The sequence below is a fragment of the Schistocerca nitens genome, chromosome 7 (assembly GCF_023898315.1).
Source record: "Schistocerca nitens isolate TAMUIC-IGC-003100 chromosome 7, iqSchNite1.1, whole genome shotgun sequence".
In the NCBI taxonomy this organism is placed as follows: domain Eukaryota; kingdom Metazoa; phylum Arthropoda; class Insecta; order Orthoptera; family Acrididae; genus Schistocerca; species Schistocerca nitens.
The window spans coordinates 578,867,831-578,890,476 of NC_064620.1; positions in this window are offsets into that span (position 1 = coordinate 578,867,831).

Below are 22,646 nucleotides of genomic sequence, written 5' to 3' on the forward strand. Positions count from 1 at the left end.
ATGAGGTATCGAATATATTGCTTCCCCCTACTTATACCTCCCGAGGAGATCACGAATGTAATATTAGAGAGGCGCACGGAGGCTTTCAGACAGTCGTTCTTCCTGCGAACCATACGCGACTGGAACAGGAAAGGGAGGTAATGACAGTGGCACGTAGGGTGCCCTCCGCCACACACCGTTGGGTGGCTTGCGGAGTATAAATGTAGATGTAGATTGTAGCCTATCGCGACTGTGGTTTATCATATCGCGACATTGCTGCCCGCGTTGGTCGAGATCCAATGACTGCTAGCAGTACATGGAATCGGTGGGTTAAGGAGGGTAATACGGAACGCCTTGCTGGATCCCAATGGCCTCGTATCACTAGCAGTCGAGATGACAGGCATTTTATCCGCATGGCTGTAACGGATCGTGCAGCCACGTCTCGATCCCTGAGTGAACAGATGGGTGCATGAATGGCAATCCAGGTTCTGTTTACAGCATCATGATGGTCGCATCCCTGTTTGGCGACATCGCGGTGAACGCACATTCGAAACGTGTATTCGTCATCGCCATACTGGCGTATCACCCGGAGTGATGGTATGGGGTGCCATTGGTTACACGTCTCGGTCACCTCTTGTTCGCATTGACGACACTTTGAACAGTGGACGTTACATTTCAGATGTGTTACGACCCGTGGTTCTACCCTTCATTCGATCCCTGCGGAACCCTACATTTCAGCAGGATAATGCACGACCACATGTTGCAGGTCCTGGGACGGGCCTTTCTGGATACAGAAAATGTTCGACTGCTGCACTGGCCAGCACATTCTCCAGATCTCTCACCAATTGAAAACGTGTGGTCAATGGTGGCGAGCAACTGGCTCGTCACAATACGCCAGTCACTACTCTTGATGAACTGTGGTATCGTGTTGAAGCTGCATGGGCAGCTGTACCAGTACACGCCATGCAAGCTCTGTTTGACTCAATGCCCAGGCGTATCAAGGCCGTTATTACGGCCAGAGGTGGTTGTTCTGGGTACTGATTTCTCAGGATCTGTGCACCCAAATTGCGTGAAAAGTTAATCACATGTTAGTTCTAGTATAATATATGTGTCCAATGAATACCCGTTTATCATCTGCATTTGTTCTTGGTGTAGCAATTTTAATGGCCAGAAGTGTACAAGAAAAGGCACCGGTTCGTTAACGAAACCATGATGGCACTCACAGTTGTGAGACTGTTGTTATTCTTCCTTATCTGAAAGTGAGTAACGATATGACCATTTCACGCTGTAATTAAGATGGTGTATGCATTATTTTTCAGAGCTTTCTTAGCTGTGCGCATTACTGACCACAATCGATCGTCTCACATCCTGTCTGTCATACTAGGCAAACAAAGGTTCCACCAGCATATTTCCTCGAAAATTTTCATGGTTGTAGTCCTATGTTCTTAGTGTTAATATCCACAAAGAATGTGAATTAGTGAACATCAATGGAATGAAAACATAGAAGATTTAGGACATTTAAACCACCTCCTCTGAGCTGTTATACACTGGAGTGCAAAACTTAAGGACGAAAGTAATTTTCACATAATGTGTTACTGCCAAGCATTATAGCTCTATGGAACTTGGAGCATACATTATAATATAGTATAGTATAGTACAGAATAATACAGTAGAGATGGCAATTGAAAGAAATGCGCAATGATACGAACGGAAATGACACTTTTATCGAAAGATGATACACTGGTGTCCAAAATTAAAGCAATAAACCGCGATATCCCCGCATTGTGTCTAATTCACGATATAATCATACAAACTGTCGACAGATGTCCGTATGCTCGAGTTCTGCACGGAAGATGGCATTCCAGTCAACGGAAAACCACGCCAACGATGACGTCAGGGCACGTATCAAAAGGGGTAGTGATTGCCGGGTAGTCCCATCTCCACAACCGCTGTAGACACAATCACAGACGGTGAATTATGGTACAGAGAGGAAGTGTAGCAGACTCTCTGCTGTAGAGGACCATAGGAAGAATGGAAGAATGGCTTAATGTGAACCACTGTGTTATTTCTCAGATGTCGCGGCAGTTTACAGAGACCGCAGCTGTATCGCTAAGATCAGGGCAGCGCCCACTATGTGTGAAATCAGAAAGGGAGGACCGTTTTTTGGCTGTAAGGACACGACGGTACCGCCTTAGTACTGCACGGCCACTGGCATCTGACCTCGCAGCGTCCAGTGGTCGTGTTTTATGGAGGCTTCAGCAGAGCGGCCTTTATTGCCAGAGACCTGCTGTATGTGTACTTCAGACAAGTTTCCACAGCAGGAAACATGTAGAGTGGAATCATCAACATGTCTCCTGAATGGCCGAACAGTGGCCCAGTGTTCTTTTTACAGGTGTCCCGATTTGCTCTGGAGAGTGACTCTCGACGGATTCGCAACTGGATGGAACGTGGAACAAGATTTTGGGACCCAAACCCCGCGGAAAGAGACTGATATCGAGGAGCATCCCTAATTGTGTGAGAGGGATCATGTTGACCACTGGAACACCTCTTCATGAAATTGTACAGGTGGATTGGTAAGGTTTAACTGCTGTCAAGTATCGTGACGAGATCCAGTTGTGACCTCATGTGCGGTTGTTGCGAGGTGCTGTGGATTCAGACTTCATATTTATGGTCGACAATGCTCGACCTCATAGGGCACAGGTGACTGATGTTTTCTTGGAAACGGAAGATATTGCACGCATAGGGTGGCCTGCTCCGAGATGTTAGCCTTTCTCCCTGGCCCGCCAGATCACCAGACTTGCCGCCAATCGAAAATGTCTGGGATATGGTGAAACTACAGGTGCAGCGCTGTGACCCAATGCCGACCACCACAGATGAACTTAGCAACCAGGCGAATGCAGCGTGGATGGCTATACCAGAGGACACGATTTGCGCCATATACGCGTCTATGCCATCACGCACGGAACAAGTTATCAAGAACGTTAGTGGACCCTGTGCCTCCTAGGCAGCAGCACCCATGCTGAACCGAGGTGACTGAAATCGTAATCATTTCTGCAGAACATACTAATGTACATGACCTGTCACTGTGAACGTCCTATCTCTAGTCGTTCAAGGTGTTCGGTTTTTTTTCTGAACATTGGTGTATTCAGAGTTAGCATCGCCTTTGTGTTATGTGAACCGTGCGTGGCTCGTGTTCCCACCGTCATCTATTTCACACCCTGTTTTTATCGTACTTCCACCTCACTACGTTAATTTAAATTGCTACTGTCACTGAGTTGCTGTTATGCCTGACCGTGACCGGCGCTAGCAGCGCGTATCGAAATATCCCCTCTCGAAGTATCTTTGCTCGACAGCTATTACTTCTCGGTCGTTGTCTGTCGTAAGCGAGTTCGGATAGCGACTTTGGGTCTGCCAGTCAGTTGGAACGCGTCTGGAGTGCAGTCCGGACCTGCCAGTTCGGAAATTGCATTGTGGCACTAGTGCAGTCAGGTTGGAGCTGTGAGGTCTGCGTCGACATGGCTCACCCGGCCATTGCCGCCACGCATCACTTGAGCCATGTCACGGTCTTGGTGGATCATCAGTCGGTCGTCCTACCGGATGACGCGTTTTGGCTCGACGATCGTTCATGAGTGGGCTGTGTGTGTGTGTGTGTGTGTGTGTGTGTGTGTGTGTGTGTGTGTGTGTGTGTGCGTCGCCTCCCGATTTGTCTTCATGCTTGCTTAGTTACTGTTGGGTATCATTCAGGTCTTCGTGCAAGTGTTTGTCAGGTTGTGTGTGTAGTTGGCGTTATTTCCATTGACGACCATTTTAGATATTGTCGGCATTCTGAGGGAGTCTGTCAGTTGCGGTGGACCAGGGAAGTTATCTCCGCGGGGTGCAGTCGGCTGGGTCCGCTGGCATTCCCTGCACAGTGTCGGAGCGTTTGTGGAACAGTCCGATCGCTACTAGCTTCGTGGTTGACCGACCCAGGACGTCAAAGTTGAGTAGTGGTTTCAACTACGTAAGCCACATCCATTCATGTTGTGTGGTTCGTTTCGGTGGTTCGCTGTTGGGGAGGTTTTCCTATGAGCAACACCGAGAGTTTCAATTACTGAAATTTAGCGGCCATGTTATGCAATTAACTATATTGGCTGACTACAATTTGAGTGCACCAGCCGAATTTTCTGCCTTGTGGCCGTTAGTGTTCTGGTTACCTGCCCTGGCCACTGGCGTAAATTCAGGCAGTGTTCCTTTTGGGTGAAGTTAACTATATTACCATATTTGAAATTCAAGTATACCAGCGGAATTTTCTGCCTTGTGGCCCTTAGTGTTCCGGTTACCTGCTCTGGCCACTAACGTAATTTCAGGCAGCGTCCTTTCCTCACCGGAGTATGTAATTTTGACAGCTAATACATATTTCTTTGTGGATAATCACGTTCGTAACCTTTTGTGTTTGAGTTCTCATGTACTGATGGATGCCAAGCAAGTCGTTGTGTCGGTCGGTCCGTGGCTGTCCCCTGGTTGGGTTCCTACGGATCAAGTGCAGTTGGGCTCACCACCTGTCTCGCGTAAGTGAACGAGGGCAGGCCGACCTCCCTGGAGGCTTCTGAGTGCCGTTTTCTTTATTGTCCTTCTCACCGGTGTTTAATTGTCTGTTTATAACCTATCATAGCGAATGATTTAAAAATTCTAGTTTTTACTTGACTTTATGTATTTTTTGAATTTTGGAAAATCAATTCTGGTGGGCCTTGAGCCGCTTAAAACCTAATTCTTGAAATTACCTTTTAAGCAAAAATGTTGCGGCCTTCTACCTTTAAAGATTATGGTAATATATTTTAAAATTTTAAAATTTAAAATGTGGCCCTCAGCCGCTTGTATTGCACCTTGCATATGTTTGTTCTATCTACTTTTGCCTTGCGGCTTTCCAGCCTAGCTGTGATACCATATGTATTTTAATTATTTTATTTGCTATTTTAACTGCAATTTTTATTTTGTTGACTTTTAAGATTTCTTGTTTCGAGGCCTTCAGCCGTGAAGTAATTGCCTTTTTTTAAACTCATGGTTCTAAAGGTTCGGCCATGTGCCGTTTTGGTTTAAAGGTGTTATTAAATTACAATAAATTACAATTGTGAGTGAACCTGACGTACACCTTATTTTTGCCCTTTCCACAATCCTAATCACCTGTTCTGCCCTGCGGGTTTAGCGGGCGTCTCGATAGGTCTTCAATGAGTTTTTCAAAACAGGCTTTTAAGGTCCACTCGCCTCCCACAAGAATGTCCATTAGCAACAGCAGCAGTCGTACGAAGGTGCGCCGTCTGCAAAGCTGTCGTTTAGTTCCACTTACTGAGGCAGCCCTCTAGATCAGGGGTCTCCAAACAACGGCCCGCGGGCCGAAACCGGCCCTCGAGGGCCGGCAAACCGACCCGCGTTAGCTGGCCGGACATCTCCGGTATCCGGCCCGCCAAATATTTGAGGTGGTACCTATACTGGCAACAACTGAGTTTGGAGGCCTATCGCGACCAATACACCGCGACATTGTCGGAGCTCTATCTTTACAAAGCGGAAGGTCATGGTTAAACTTGTGGCTATCCACAATAAATTGACAGACCATTCTCCGTGCGATAGTGAAAAAAAAAAAAAAAAAACGGATAACAGACTATAGTTGAATTCTTTTATCTTGGCGGCTCGCGCATGCCCGCCCAGACGCGGGAGATTGCTGCGTTGCCAGTTGCACACGACGCACGCGCCAAGAGAAACAGCGCCATAGTACAGTATAGTTCGCAAGCTTACGGTTAGGGGGGAGCGCGCAGTTTATGAAGTAAAGCCACCACGGCCGCATTAACCCTTTCGCTGCTACAGAGACGTGCTCCCCGCATTCCGCGCTGTGCGCGATTTTGTCACTGCACTGATCGCCTGTGCTGACACATGGTGTTTCCGACTGCTTTGACACACTTATCATTCGATTCCACAACAACTATTTGGCCCAAAAATTAGATTTTTACACATCTTCTTGACTGATACCTTCCCCCCACTTCCTTTGACTGACTGAAGTGCTTTAAAATAAAGCCAAACGCGTCCGGTGTAAATAAAACTTTTATTACAGTCGCGAAAGACGGAATATTTCTCAATATTACATACGACACCTATGTGGTACTTAAATTAAATGAGATATTGTTATACAGTAAATTTTATATGAAATTTAGGTACCTTGTCCACATTTCATTCTCAACATTGTGGCAACTAAAATCGACCATACGGAAAGTATAAGCTATGGACTTTTACCTCTGCAAACTCTTCAAAATTTCGTGCAATGGTTTACTACATTTAATGCTGCACAATAACTGGGTTGAACATCGAAACAAAATTAAGTCATTTATGGGGGGAAGGTATCAGTCAAGAAGATGTGTAAAAATCTAATTTTTGGGCCAAATAGTTTTTGTGAAATCGAATGATAAGTGTGTCAAAGCAGTGGAAACACCATGGGTCTGCACAGGCGAGCAGTGCAGTGATGACAAAATCGCAGCCGGCCGCGGTGGTCTAGCGGTTCTGGCGCTGCAGTCCGGAACCGCGGGACTGCTACGGTCGCAGGTTCGAATCCTGCCTCGGGCATGGGTGTGTGTGATGTCCTTAGGTTAGTTAGGTTTAAGTAGTTCTAAGTTCTAGGGGACTTATGACCTACGATGTTGAGTCCCATAGTGCTCAGAGCCATTTGACAAAATCGCGCACAGTGCAGAATGCGGGGAGCACGTGACTGCAGCAGCGAAAGGGTTAATGAAGAGACAAAGCACTAGAAATTTCAAAAAACTGCATTCAAACGAATAAAATTCGTGAAGTAAGACACTTCGATATTGTTTTAAAATAAAAAAAAAATTTAGCGCTGCACAAGGTTTGAACTCGTTACCTTTCGCCTGCTAATCCAACGCCTTAACCATTACGCTAACGCAGCCCATTCTGCTTTATCTCTCCATAAGGACTCTAACCCGTCACGCAAAATTCTGACAAACACTGTTGGTATGTCTATGAATTACTCGCACTTCGTCGAAGTACAATAGGAAATAAACAATTACCGCTGTTCTTTATTGCGAAAAAGCGGTTCGTGAAATTGATACAAACACCTTTTCTTGCTATCGCCTGAATTAAGAGTCTTATTGCTTGTTTGGTTTAATTAATTAATAGAAAATGAAGCAATTGGCATAAAGAATGGTTTTTCCAAACTTTCAAAAAACAAAGTCTGCTATCAAGACATTGCTTTTGTTCTATTACTTTATTTATGACTGAACGTTTCTAAAACTGAAGACACTCGTCCGTGCTCTGTACTACAGTCGAGATCTGGCAACGTCGTTCTCTGTTCATTGGCTGACTGTATGTTTTGACGTCAGATGCGCAGAACGAACCTAAACTCGGCCGCCAAGATATATGACGCGCACTTTAGTTTGGCGAAAACATTTTAAGTAAACAGATTCTTTGCATTTTATTCTACTCAAGAGTCTGGAGCAGGTCTTTCAAATGGACGCCATTTCGGCGACTAGCGTTAGTAATCAATCATTATGGAAGATGCTTCTTAAGCGAGGTTTCACTTTCTTTTGATTATGTTGTAAAATACACACAGAATGTGCAGTGACATACTTTTTTGTCGGTGAAATTCGCCAGAATAAAATACGCCAGAATTTCGGTCAGGTACGTCCACCAATCAAAATTATGTAATTAAATAAAAATTTGACTTTTGCGATTTCATCTTTCCTTTAGCCTTACATTACGGTGATCATGGAGTGCTAGGGTGCTTTAATCCCACTAGGTAGATCTTGGCCCTTATGACTTCGTAGAGGAGTCAATATGGCCCGCAGGATAAAAAGTTTGGAGACCCCTGCTCCAGATGCGCGCAGCGAACAGGCAGAACAGCTGGCGCCTGCTGACGCGTCGGTTGCCGCCGCCGCTAACGTGGAGGCGTGGTGTGGCGCTGCGAGGTGAGGTGCGGCGTGCTGGAGCGTGTGAAGGCCGACGAGCTGAGGCGGAAGGCCGACACGCGAAGGGCCGGTGGGAGGCCGTTGAACCTCTCCGCTCTCGCAGCGGGCAGACGTACAAAAACTTGACTCACTCTTCCTATGTAAATTACATCATGTGACGAGTAAGCGATGAACGCACTCAATTTTAACCCAAGAAAACTGCATCAGAATGCGGAGCAACATCACGGCGCTACCGACTCGGCAACAGTCGGATACGTATGGATAAGCCGAAAGACGTGTTTGTTTGTTTTGACACCTCTACCACTGAGCGAAGTTTCTAGGAAATTGGGTTGTGGGACCTGCTGTGTTCTCCTCGTCAGTAATGCATGGGGGCTTAATTAAAAAGAAAGCACTAATATTAATGAATAAATGCAATAATTTTAGTAACTGTGTGACCGGTTACGAGGTCTCGTAACCAGTTGGCCCTGACTAGTATTGGTTCAAATGGCTCTAAGCACTATGGGACTTAACATCTGAGGTCATCAGTCCCCTAGACTTAGAACTACTTAAACCTACCTAACCTAAGGACATCACACACATCCATGCCCGAGGCAGGATTCGAACCTGACACCGTAGCAGCAGCGCGGTTCCGGACTGTAGCGCTTAGAACCGCTCGGCCACCAGTGCCGGCGACTAGTATTAGCACGCAATCTGACTGCATAAAATAAAAATAAAGAACGAGAAGGAATTTCCATTAACACAATTGATTAATTAAGTCCCCTGCAACTATAAAAGCTGCGAAACAACAAAGCACAAGTGTAACTGTTCTGTGTGTGGTAGTGTGACTCAACGTACATGTATCTGGCTCGGGCCTTTCTCAATACGACAAAATATTTTAAACTCCATTTACAATGAACTAATTGAAAAACCAGAAATACTATAATTGCACATAGAAACCAGAATTACAAGTCTAATAAATGAACACGAGCCAGATGCTTTGTTGACTGTACCTGTGAGCAAGAGGGATTGTCATTAAAGAAAACTGTAATACCTTTTACCTCTTTATATATTGACGAAAATATTCAATTACACCAGCATCAAAAATCAAATGCCCATCTCCTTTCTCGAATATATCCTGACAATTGCAACTTCTTCCATCTATACATTACACCAACCGAACAGCGTCTACTCTCTCGCCCAACAGAACAACAACTGTCCTCGACATCCTCTGAACTACTACTGCCCAGTGGAGGCGGCGGAATTATAAAAATGGTTCAAATGACTATGAGCATTATGGGACTTAACTTCTGAGTCTTCAGTCCCCTAGAACTTAGAACTACTTAAACCGAACTAAACTAAGGACATCACTCACATCCATGCCCGAGGCAGGATTCGAACCTGCGACCGTAGCGGTCGCACGGTTCCAGACTGAAGCGCCTAGAACCGCAAGGCCACTCCCGCCGGCGCGGAATAATAATCTTTGGCGCAATCTCTGGCGCTGTGACTCAGTGTAGCCACCTTTCAGTAACTGTTAATCAACTCTGCTAATAGTGGGTTCTTTTTCTATCTGTAATGAAGGAATTATCCACCATGTGGTGAAAGACTTTCTCAAAATGGTTAAAATGGCTCTAAGCACTACGGGATTTGACATCTGAGGTCATCAGTCCCCTAGACTTAGAACTTTTTAAACCTACCTAACCTAAGGACATCACACACATCCATGTCCGAGGCAGGATTCGAACCTGACACCGTAGCAGCAGCGTGGTTGCGGACTGAAGCGCCTAGAACCGCTCGGCCACAGCGGCCGGCGAACGACTTTCTCATTAAACTGACAGTACAAAATCTTCTAGGCCTCTCTTTATGTGTTGAAAATGCTGAGGATTCATCTGCCTAGACTCTTTCCAGTTTCTTGATTCGCAGAACGGAAGTAAACCATGTACCAGTTGTTTCGGCCACTGGTTTCAGCACGGAGTTTAGCTTCAATGGAGCAACTAGCACAGCTTCTTTGTCCATAAACTAATAGCTATTTCTAATCGCTTCGCATGTTTGACTATAAAGAACTTTGCCATTTAAGTTGCTTTGTACTCGTGTCTTCTTCAACATGAAATGTGTTATTGCTTTTAGTGCTTACTAGTGGATCACTCCAACTGTCTCAAAAATGGGTCAAATGGCTCTAAGCACTGTGGGACTTAACATCTGACGTCATCTGTCCCCTAGACTTAGAACTACTTAAACCTAACGACATCACACACATCCATGCCCGAGGCAGGATTCGAACCTGCGACCGTAGTAGCAGCTCGTTTCCGGACTCAAACGCCTAGAACCGCTCGGTCACAACGGCCGGCCCAACTGTCTCTTCCGCAGCTCGTGGTCTCGCGGTCGCGCTCTCGCTTCCCGAGCACGGGGTCCCGGATTCCATTCCCGGCGGGGTCAGGGATTTTCACCTTCCTCGAAATGACTGTGTGTTTGTGTTGTCCTCATCATTTCATCATCGTTCATGCAAGTTGCAAGATTGGATTGAGAAAAGGTTGGGAATTTGTACAGGCGCTGATAACCGCGAAATTGAGCGCCTCACAATCCAAACATCATCATCATCATCATCCAACTGTCTCGATGGCGTCACCTCCGACGCTGGTGACCAATTGCGGGGCGGGGGAGGGCGGGGGGTGGCGGAGTCTACTGCACATCGTGTTTACAGTTGTCACGTCTGTATGCATGTAACTGCATTGTTTCTGATATGAAGCAACACCTCGTTTCACTCTGAAGCTAGTGCTGTGTGGCTGCTGCTGAAAGTCATCTCAGAAGCCAGTGAGGTTCAGTTGTCGACCAGTATAGTTAAGTGTGAGATGACCCGCGATGCCGATCCACACCACCTACGAAGAAAGTGAGCCGTTCAGTCTGAATGTGTCCTGCTCAGCAGCCACAGCTTCGACGGCGTCCATGTGGTCGCTGTCAGCAGGTGGCTGTTTCACGTCAGTGGCGCCGATGCCGCCGGGTGTCGTGACACCATCGGTGCCGCACTGAGCAGTCAGCTCGCATTGCACAGTAGGCTGCAGCTGGCGACTGCTAGTATCAGCCGTCCAGGGCGGCCGCGCCCACCTTGCACGGGGGCGTGGCAGGCGAGAGTCGCAGCAAGCGGCCGAGCAGCTGCGCGCCGCCACCACCAGCGGCGACACGGCGCTGCACCTGGCCACGCGGAAACAAGTCCTATAGCGCTCTAACCGGGTGATCAAAAAGTCACTATAAGTTTGAAAACTTAATAAACCACGGAATAATGTAGATAAATAAGAGGTAAAAATTGACACACATGCTTGAAATGACATGGAGTTTTATTAGAACAAAAAAAAAAAAGTAAGTTCACAAAATGTCCGACAGATGGCGCTGGACAGCAAAACGTCAGTGACTGCGCATGACAATTGTGTATAAAAGGAGCTGCAATGAGAGAGGAATCATCCGGCCGTACATGGTGTCTGGACCCCTCCATACCTATAAATCCCTCATTAACCATATCCTTTGCTACGCCCATATTGCCTGGATCTCCGCTCTCCCTACCTTTTACAAATCCCTTCAGATCCTAGAACATCATCCTTTTTGCCTCGCCTATCACATCCCCTCCCCCACGAGGATCCTGTACGACCTTATTCCCTTCCCCCACCTCCTCCTTTTCCTCGAACGGATATGGATCCTCTACACCTCCCGTAAACTCGACCCTCCTCACCTGCTTGTTTCTCCCATCCTCTCCTGTCCCCGTCCGCTGCCGCGCCTGTATTCCCACGTCCCACCTGCTCTCCATCTCTCCACTCTCCATACCCTCTCCCAAGGTGGCTTCCGCTAGCTCCCCCTCCCTGATGATGCCCTCCTCCCCTCCACCTATCCCTCCAACCAACTTTGATCCTCCCTCCCTTTCCCGTGTTTGTTCCTATGGGCACCCTCCCTCCCTTCTCTCCCCATTCCCTGCCTCCTCCCTTTCTCCCCACTCCTCCCCCAGGCTTCCCGTACCCCCGTCCCTCTACTCCTCCTCCCATCTCCTCTGCCACTGGCATCTTTGCTCTCTCCTCTCCCTCCCCCTCCCCCCTCCTTCCCCTCTTGGCAGGTCACCGGACTCGCACACGTTACGTGGACATTCGCGCGCCAGAGATCATCCCCATCAGTTTCTCGTGTGTGTTCCATCGTGTTTGTGTTTAGTGTTCGCCGTCACGCTCCTACGTTCACCTGTGCCGTCGAAGTTGTCAGTGTTTGTGCGCCGTGCCGACAGTTTTTAGTGTGTTTTTCATCGAGTGTGAACGGCTTCGTGTTTTTTGTATTCTGTGTCTACTGTCTTTTGCCCGCCAATTTGTTCAGTCTTTTCTGTGTCTTCTTTATATTTTTTCATTTTTAACCTGTGGCTGAAGAGCGGCATATGATGCTGCTCACAGCCCACCTTTTGTAAAGGTGTTCAAATCACAATAAAGGGAAAAAAAGAGAGGAAACAGATGCGCCAGCAGTCGCAGCATGTTGACGTTCCCTGAAAATGCGCTTTTACTGAAGCTGTATTATCAGAATGGGGAATGTGCTAGTTCAGCGTTACGATCCTATCGCCATAGGAAGGGGATTCGAACGGGTAAAGGTCCGTTGACAAATGCAGCTGTGGCGAGAATGATTTCGAAGCTCGAAGCCACGGGCTGTTTAGACGATAGACCCCGTAGTGTCCGACCGAGCACAAGGCGTAATGCTACAGAGACAGTTCAGGAAGAAATGGAGACTGTAGCGGGTTCGTCTATGCACGGGGAAGTCAGCGCTCGTGCAGTCGCACGTCGCACCGGCATTCCATACACTACTGCTTGGTTGGCACTTAGGCGTACACTCCGATGCTATCCGTACAAAATCCATCGGCATCAAGAACTGTTACCTGGCGATTTAGTGAAGTGGAGGGCATTTGCGGAGTGGGCGTTTCAAAAGATGGCGGAAGATGACGATTGGCTGAGTAACGTGTTGTGGACCGACGAAGCTCATTTCACGCTCCGAGGGTCTGTCAATGCCCACAACTGCAGAATTTGAGCTACCGAAAATCCTAGAACTGGCGTGGAAACTCCATTGCACGACGAGAAAGTCACGGTATGGGTTGGATTTACCACATCTACCGTTATCGGGCCTTTTTTCTTCGAGTAAATGCGCGATTCTGGTTTTGTAACTGCTACCGTGAGGGATGAGAGGTACGCCGATATTTTACAGAATCGCATCATCCCCAGCCTGGCTGATAAACGCCTGCTGGAACGTACGATGTTTATGGAGGATGGCGCTCCACTCCGTATTGCTAGACCCGTGAAAGATCTCTTGCGCGCGTCGTTTGGTGATGATCGTGTGCTCAGCCGCCACTTTCGTCATGCTTGGCCTCCCAGGTCCCCAGATCTCAGTCCGTGCGATTATTGGCTTTGGGGTTACCTGAAGTCGCAAGTGTACCGTGATCGACCAACATCTCTAGGGATGCTGAAAGACAACATCCGACGCCAATGCCTCACCGTAACTCCGGACATGCTTTACGGTGCTGTTCACAACATTATTCCTCGACTACAGCTATTGTTGAGGAATGATGGTGGACATATTAAGCATTTCCTGTAAAGACCATCATCTTTGCTTTGTCTTACTTTGTTATGCTAATTATTGCTATTTTGATCAGATGAAGCGCCATCTGTCGGACGTTTTTGGACTCTTGTATTTTTTTTGGTTCTAATAAAACCCCTTGTCGTTCCAAGCATGTGTGTCAATTTGTACCTCTCTATCTACATTATTCCGTGATTTATTCATTTTTCAAATTTATACTGACTTTTTGATCACCCAGTACTTTTCTTCCTTAAAATGGTAGATAACTTATTTATGTATGAGTAATGTAGGGAAAGATAGATTGCTACTTACAGTAAGGAAGACACGTTAAGTTGCAGACAGGCACGATTAAAAGACAACCACATGTAGCTTTAGGCCACAGCCTTTGTCAGTAAAGGGGGACACACAACATTCACCGAAACACACAAGCAAGCACTCCTCACACACACACGACCGCCAACTCCAGCATCTCAAGCCGGAATGTAGCATCACGTGCGATGCAAGCAGCAATATGGAGGGAGGAAGGAGGAATCGCACGGTACGGTGGCCGTTATAATGTGAAACGTGTCAAGTGCACAAGAAATACACATATGAAACAAGATTTATATATATATATATATATATATATATATATATATATATATATATATATATATATATATATATATATATATTACAACACAGAGTTAGGGAATAATATTGCTATTATTTACCCCATTCCCTTAAATGGCACAAAATGCATATACTATATTTATAGATTTATTCCTATCCAAGAATTCATCTGTGGTATAGAAGGAGTTGTCAAGGAGATGTGATTTCAATTTATTTTTGAAGCTGTTACTGCTGTCTGTCAGACATTTTATTTCATATGGTAATTTGTCGAAAATTTTTGTATCAGCATATTTTACCCCTTTCTGTGCCAAAGACAGGTTGAGTAAAGGCTAGTGTAAGTCTTTCTTTTTTCTAGTATTATAATCATGAATGTCACTGCTGTTTTTAAACTGGTCCATGTTGTTGGGAACAAATTTCATTTGTGAGTAAATGTACTGTGAGGCTGTTGTAAGAATTCCCAATCTTTTAAAAAGATGCCTACAAGATGTAGGAATATGAACACCACACATTATTCTAACCACTTTCTTTTGAGCAGTGAATACTTTTTGTCTAAATGTTGAGTTACCCCAAAATATTATTCCGTATGACATCAGAGAGTGAAAGTATGCAAAGATGTTAGCTTACTAATTTCTATATCCTCAAAATTGGCAATTATTCTGATTGCAAAAGTTGCTGAACCTAGTCGCTTTAGAAGATCCAAAATATGAATTTTCCAATTAAGATTCTCAGCTATGTGTACACCCAAAACCTTAGTATGCTCTACCCTGTCTACTGACTTCTGTTGATGTGTTATATTTACTGAAGGAACTGTACTTTTTGCAGCAGAAAATTGGATGTACTGTGTCTAACATTCTGCGTGGTGTATGTTTGTTCTAAGTCGTGTCTCCCTACCACTTTCGCGCAACGACGCTCTGAGCGTGTTTTTTAGGGAATTGACTAGTTTTAACCTGGGACCTGCTGCTGGTAAGGAGACGCCAGACCACACATGACATGTAGAGTTCAGAAGAGTTCAGTGAGACTAGCGATGATATAATCAAATATTTAATGATTTCAGCGTTAGCTCCACTGCACTCCCTGTAAAAGAATCTTAATACTAACCAAATTTAGTGGAAGGGGTTCAAGGCTTTCCTATTTTTAGTTAGCTGGTAAAATAACGTCGAGAAAGTAGTTAAGTTTACCATTGGAATTTTTATTCTACTCACAGAACATTTTTTATAAATTGCACTATTGATAAAAAGAAATATTTTAATACAGGATGATAAAAAACAACTGCGTTCAACAAAAATGTGAACGAATATTTCCTGAATGGGTTTCCAAGTTCTATAATGGATTGGAGGATGACCTATGCCATATCACATCTATAATATAGGTTTAAGTTAAGTTTCATAAAGGAGAAAACTATCAAAATTGTCTACAGTGACCCTCAATTATCTTTAATTACTTATTTAATTTGTCGTAAATTACAGTGGCTGATGTGGCTTCTCAATAATTATATAACAGAAAAATCATCGCGTTTCAGATTTTAACTTCTAATAGCAAATGTGAATACCACGAAGTTTAATTGACGATCGACACTAGTATTACGTAAAAAAGGGGGTGTGACAGATGAGACATCTGCAGTTCTGAGTGAAGCTTTATACGGCATCGCGTGCATTCATTACCTTGTCGTTGGTTAGGCAGCATCAGGGGGCGGCGGGCGACGCAGCTCCACACACCTCGCCGTCTCGGAAGCAACTCCTCTCTAACCTCTCTGTTGTGTCTAGACCATACAGCCTAGACACAATGCTGTAGCCGATAGGGCACGCAATGCTAACGCAGACGGGCGTGAAGTCTGGAACATGAGACTTATAAATGAATAAGAAGAAAAGTACGTAGATGCTTATTACTTAACTTTTAATTAGTCCTTGGAATACATCTCTCTTGAATATTAGTAAGCTATAGGCACTGATACAAATGGCGCCTTGCTAGGTGGTCGCCAGTTAACTTAGCAGAGGGCTATTCTACTGTCTATCTCTCGGCAAATGAGAGCAAGGCTTAGCACGTCCAATCGCTAGCTATGTTGTCCGTACAACTGGGGCGAGGTCTCCTCAGTCTCTCGAGACCTGCCTTGTGGTGGCGCTAGGTTTGCGATCCCACAGTGGCGACACGCGGGTCCGACATGTACTACAGGACCGCGGCCGATTTAAGTTACCACCTAGCAAGTGTGGTGTCTAGCGGTGACACCACACTCTCCTTACTACAATTTACCGAAGCTGGTTTAAGAAAAAGGTCACTGGCTGTGTTTTCAACTGACCAATCAGGGTCTCAATGTTAACCTTAAGCTCTGCCTACAAAAATTCTGTCTATCCAATGAGAAACATTATACTTTTCATGGTGGGGCAATGTTTTTAATGTTTGCTACGTAACAGAGACGCGTACAGTCTCACGCTAATATTTGCGGCTGGTGTGGCCCTTTTAGTGTTATCTTAAGATCTATACTGTTCTTTTGGAGGGCTCTATCTTTTAACATGGGCTGGGGGATGGTCTTGGCAGTCGGCCGGCGACGTGGGTGTTCGTCCGTCCCTTATCGTAGGGCCTTCTAGCTTAACACGGTTCTGCTCTCGGGTTCTGTTCTCGTTTCTCCCCTCGGAACTGCGTCTATTTCACGGTGGGAAGGTATGACATGCATTTAGGCGTTCTTGTGTTAGTCTGTGGTATTCCATTTGCTCACTCGTTGATCGAATTACTTTGGTTAATTTAATGTCAGGATTTATTCGGAGCTATGTGACATAATGCGCGTTTTGCTATCATGTCAGGGTTTTCATGGAAGGTGTTGGATTTGCCTGACACCTTACATGTGTTTTTTTCAAAGTTTAGAGCAAGCCCATTTGCAGAAAACCAATTAATGACTTTTCCAAACACCTTACTTGTATCATTTTCAATTGGAGTTTCTTTTACCGGATTAATAATGATGCTTGTATCATCAGCAAACAGTGTCAGTTCAGTTTCCTGTTTCAGATAGGGATAGTCATGTGTGAGTGGGGAGAAAGGCGAGCGCTGTCTGGTGGAGTGTGCAGGGACTAGACTGCCAACGGGCACAGCGACAGCAGGCTGTGGGCCAGAGAGGTTGGGGAAAAGGAACGAAAAAGGAGAGGAGCGGGCAAAGACGGGCTGCAAACAAACAGGGTGAGAGACGAGAATTGAGAGGAGACGATAGGACAGAGGGAGTGGAAACTGTTGGGTGGAGGGTGTGGGGACAGTACGTGACCACAGGTTGAGGCCTGGATAATTACGGGACCAGAGAATGTTTTATAAGGGTAACTCCCATCTGCGCAGTTCAGAAAAGCTGGAGATGCAGGGAAGGATCCAGATGGCCCAGGTATTGAAGCAGCCATTGAAATCAAGTGTGTTATATTCAGCTGCATGTCGCGCCATAGCGCGGTCTACTTTGCTCTTGGCCAAAGTTTGGCGTTGGCCGTTGATCCTGGTGGCCAGGTGGTTGGTATGGAACTTCATGGCAGATTAAAACAGTGTGCCGGGCCGAGACTCCTCGGGACCTTGCCTTTTGCGGGCAAGTGCTCTACCAACTGAGCTACCCAAGCACGACTCACGCCCCGTCCTCACAGCTTTACTTCTGCCAGTACCTCGTCTCCTACCTTCCAAACATAACAGAAGCTCTCCTGCGAACCATGCAGAACTAGCACTCGTGAAAGAAAGGATATTGCAGAGACAAGGCTTAGCCACAGCCTGGGGGATGTTTCCAGAATGAGGTCCCGAGTTCGAGTCTCGGTCCGGCACACAGTTGAGTTTCATATCAGCGCACACTCCGCTGCAGAGTGAAAATCTCATTCAGGTGGTTGGTAATCACACCAGTATTAAAATCTGTGCAATGATGTGACATGATATCTTGCAAACCACGGATGAAGGGTATCACACGAATGCCACATTTCTTGACTTCTGGAAAGCGTTTGACTCGGTGCCCCACTGCAGACTCCTAACTAAGGTACGAGCATATGGGATTGATCCCCAAATATGCGAGTGGCTCGAAGACCTCTTAAGTAATAGAACCCAGAATGTTGTCCTCGATGGTGAGTGTTCATCAGAGGTGAGGGTATCATCTGGAGTGCCCCAGGGAAGTGTGGTAGGTCCGCTGTTGTTTTCTATCTACATATATGATCTTTTCGATGGGGTGGATAGCAATGTGCGGCTGTTTGCTGATGATGCTATGGTGTACGGGAGGGTGTCGTCGTTGAGTGACTGTAGGAGGATACAAGATGACTTGGACAGGATTTGTGATTGGTGTAAAGAATGGCAGCTAACTCTAAATATAGATGAATGTAATTTAATGCAGATGAATAGGAAAAAGAATCCAGTAATGTTGTAATACTCCATTAGTAGTGTAGCGCTTGACACAGTCACGTCGATTAAATATTTGGGCGTAGCATTGCAGAGCGATATGAAGTGGGACAAGCATGTAATGGCAATTGTGGGGACGGCGGATAGTCGTCTTCGGTTCGTTGGTAGAATTTTGGGAAGATGTGGTTCATCTGTAAAGGAGACCGCTTATAAAACACTAATACGACCTATTCTTGAGTACTGCTCGAGCGTTTGGGATCCCTATCAGGTCGGATTGAGGGAGGACATAGAAGCAATTCAGAGGCGGGCTGCTAGATTTGTTACTGGTAGGTTTGATCATGACGCGAGTTTTACGGAAATGCTTCAGGAACTCGGGTGGGAGTCTCTAGAGGAAATGAGGCGTTCTTTTCGTGAATCGCTACTGAGGAAATTTAGAGAACCAGCATTTGAGGCTGACTGCAGTGGAGTTTTACTGCTGCCAACTTATATTTCGCGGAAAGACCACAAAGGTAAGATAAGAGAGATTAGGGCTCGTACAGACGCATATAGGCAGTCATTTGTCCCTCGTTAAGTTTGAGAGTGGAACAGGGAGAGAAGATTCTAGTTGTGGTACGAGGTACCCTCCACCATGCACCGTATGGTGGATTGCGGAGTATGTATGTAGATGAAGATGTAGACGATTGCAAGAGGTGGTAAATGACATGGCTGCTTTCACAGGCAGCTCGACCCCTGATGGGGTAGGGTAAACCTGTGACGGCAGTGGAACAGGAAGTACTGGGTGGGTGTATTGGGCAGGTTTTGCACCTGGGTCGTCCAGAAGGTTGTTACGAAGAAAGATACGATGTTCCTTCGGACATGCATGCATGTCTGAACACTGCATCTTTCTTCTTAACAACACAGGCACTGCAGTACCGTATTTATCTGCCAATACAGGGCAGCAAATTTCGATTAAAATTGCGTAAAGCAGGAAATCCGGGCTCGCGTCACAGCCCAGTACAAATTTCCATTGCCATCAATCCCTTATATGGCTGACGGTTGTTCGTTCTCAACTGCGAATGCATTCCATTTAGACAATGTTTCAAATGGTTCAAATGGCTCTGAGCACTATGGGACTTAACTTCTGAGGTCATCAGTCTCTAGAACTTAGAAATACTTAAACCTAACTATTCTAAGGACATCACACACACCCATGCCGGAGGCAAGATTCGAACCAACGACGGTAGCGGTCGCGGGGTTCCAGACTGTAGCGCCTAGGACCGCTCGGCCACCCCGGCCGGCATTTAGACAATGTCTTGGATGGAAGATATAGGGTGAACATCAACGAAAGCAAAACGAAGATAATGGAATGTAGTCGAATTAAATCAGGAACAGTTAGGGAATTAGGTTAGGAAATGAGACACTTAAATAAGTAGATGAGTTGTGCTACTTGCGCAATAAAATAATTGATGACGGCAGAAGTAGAGAGGCTATAAAATTAAGACTGGCAATGGCCACAAGTGTTTCTGCGGAAGAGAAATTTGTTAAAATCGGATCTACATTTACGTGTTTGTGTGGGGTGTAGCCATATTTGGAAGTGATACATGGATGATAAACAGTTCAGATAAGAAAAGAATGGAAGCTTTTGAAATGTAGAGCTACAGACGAATGCTGTAGATTAGATCAGTAGATCATGGGGAGGAAGGAAATTTGTGGCACACAACTTGACTAAAAGAAGGTTCAAATGGCTCTGAGCACTATGGGACTTAACTTCTAAGGTCATCAGTCCCCTAGAACTTAGAACTACTTAAACCTAACCAACCTAAGGACATCACACAGACCCATGCCCGAGGCAGGATTCGAACCTGCGACCGTAGCGGTCGCGCGGTTCCAGACTGTAGCGCCTAGAACCGCTGGCCACGCCGGCCGGCACTAAAAGAAGGGATCGGTTGATAGGATGCATACTAATACATTAGGGAAGCACCAGTTTATTATAGACGGAAGAGTGTGTGTGTGTGTGTGTGTGTGTAGGGGGAGGGGCAGGTAACAACTGTAGAGAGAGACTACGAGTTGAACACACTAAGCAGGTTAAAAACGATGTAGTTTGCAGTAGTTACTCGGGGATGAAGAGGTCTGCACAGGACAGAGCAGCTTCAAGAGCTGCATGAAATCAGTCTTCGAACTGAAGACCAAACAAGAGTTACCAGACGAAGGGAAAAATATTTTAAATTAAGTCAATTTTGAATGTGGGAAATGTCTTTCCTCGAACGACACGCGCAGGATAATGTCTATTTCATGCGTGCACTGAGCAGAAGCAGGCAAGAAAATCTCATACAATTTTTGGAGGATATGAAAGTGATTGACAGCATTAAGACTTCTTTTAACTCCAAAGGATCCTACAAAGTTTATGATAAAATTGAATTACAAAGACAAGGAAAGAAAAAATTCTAAGTTGTGCAGGTTTGATATTAATGAAAATTTCTGTTTCTTACGTTTGAAAATATTTCTTTAATACAGTAGACGTCTGTCAAGATAATCACGGGAATAATTTCATTACTTTTTTAAAGTATTTTTGGTAAAAGCTGTAATATCGTACAAACGTAAGATTATTTAGCGAGCACATTTATCGCCTGCAGCGGTTAACAGCGACCTGTTGAAATAAAATTGTGAAGCAGCACACATGTTGCACACCACTTTCCTTTATTGGCACGTTTCACTCGTGAGACGCAAACATATTTAAAAAAATTTCGTGACCAATGGCCACACTTTAAATACGTCTGACAGATTTTTAAAAAATTGATTTTATCTGGATGATTTGTCGTCAATTAAAATTCAACCTTAATTGGTTAAGGTTTATAGGTTATGACAATTTTGTGGGTTGGTTATGATTGACTTTCATTGTACCACCTCCTTCATTATCTTACACCGTCCATTTCCTTTCCACACTATACCACAGCTTTTCACACTACAGTTTAACTAAAGCTCTATTGCAAGTTAACTGGTAACTTCGAAACTCGACAAAAATAATTTTATGGGAGACTAGCCAGTAGGCTTCACTGTCAATAAAAGAAGTAGGTAAGTTCTGCTGTTCTTCAGGTCTACGTTACAGCAGCGAATCCGCTTTCCTAACCACAAAGGACTGATTCAGCATTTAGAAAAGTCAAAACAACCTTCCGTGAGCCGGCCGGTGTGGCCGAGCGGTTCTAGGCGCTACAGTCTGGAACCATGCCTCGGGCATGGGTGTGTGTGATGTCCTTAGCTTAGTTAGGTTTGAGTAGTTCTAAGTTCTAGGGAACTGATGACCCCAGAAGTTAAGTCCCATAGTGCTCAGAGCCATTTGAACCATTTGAACCTTCGGTGAAATTAAAAGCGTGAGTGTCAAAATTGATAGTGCAATGGGAAACTCACTGTTGTACATACTGAGTAGAGCGGACAGGTAAAAAGTAGACACTGAAGGTATTTAGGAAGTGGGGAACTTGCTCGATGACGTGACAGAAGAAACATTGTCGTGTATTGAAAGACATACAATCAAATAAGATGGAGAGTACAACATTTTTCGAAATTTCTAAAATCACTGGGGAAAACTGGCAACCAAACGACTATTAAGGTCGGTGTGTAAAGTCTGTGAGACTGAGACATGCCATTTCATTTTCGGACAAATATCATACACATGATTATGAAGAGAGCAAGGGCAGATAAGTACGAGAACTGTCCCACAATCAGCGCCCTGTCTGCTGACAAGAATAATATAAAGAAAAATTGAAATATATTTTAGATGACGATCAGTTTGGTTTTCGGCAAGTATAAGGTACCAGAGAGGTAGTTCTAATTTTGTGCGTGACAATGGAAGCAAGACTTAAGAAAAATGAAGACCTGTTCATAGGAAACATCTTCGAAATTCCGAGAAAAAGAGGAGTAAACTATAAGAAAAACGGATAATATGAAATATTTATAGGAATCGGGTAAAGACCAATAAGTAGGCTATGGAAGACTTAAACGAAGTGCTCACATTAAGAGGACTCTAAGACCAGGATGCAGTCTTCCTCCGCTACTGTTCAATCTACACACAGAAGAAGTGACGGAAATAAAATAAAGGTTCAATAGGAATAAAATTCAGGGCGAAAATATGTCAATGATATGATTCGCTGATGTCGCTCTCCCCCAGTGAAAGTGAAAGTAGAATGGCAATAGCGATTTTGTGCACTTTGTTTACATCTGTGATTTGTGCAGATGAGTGCCATG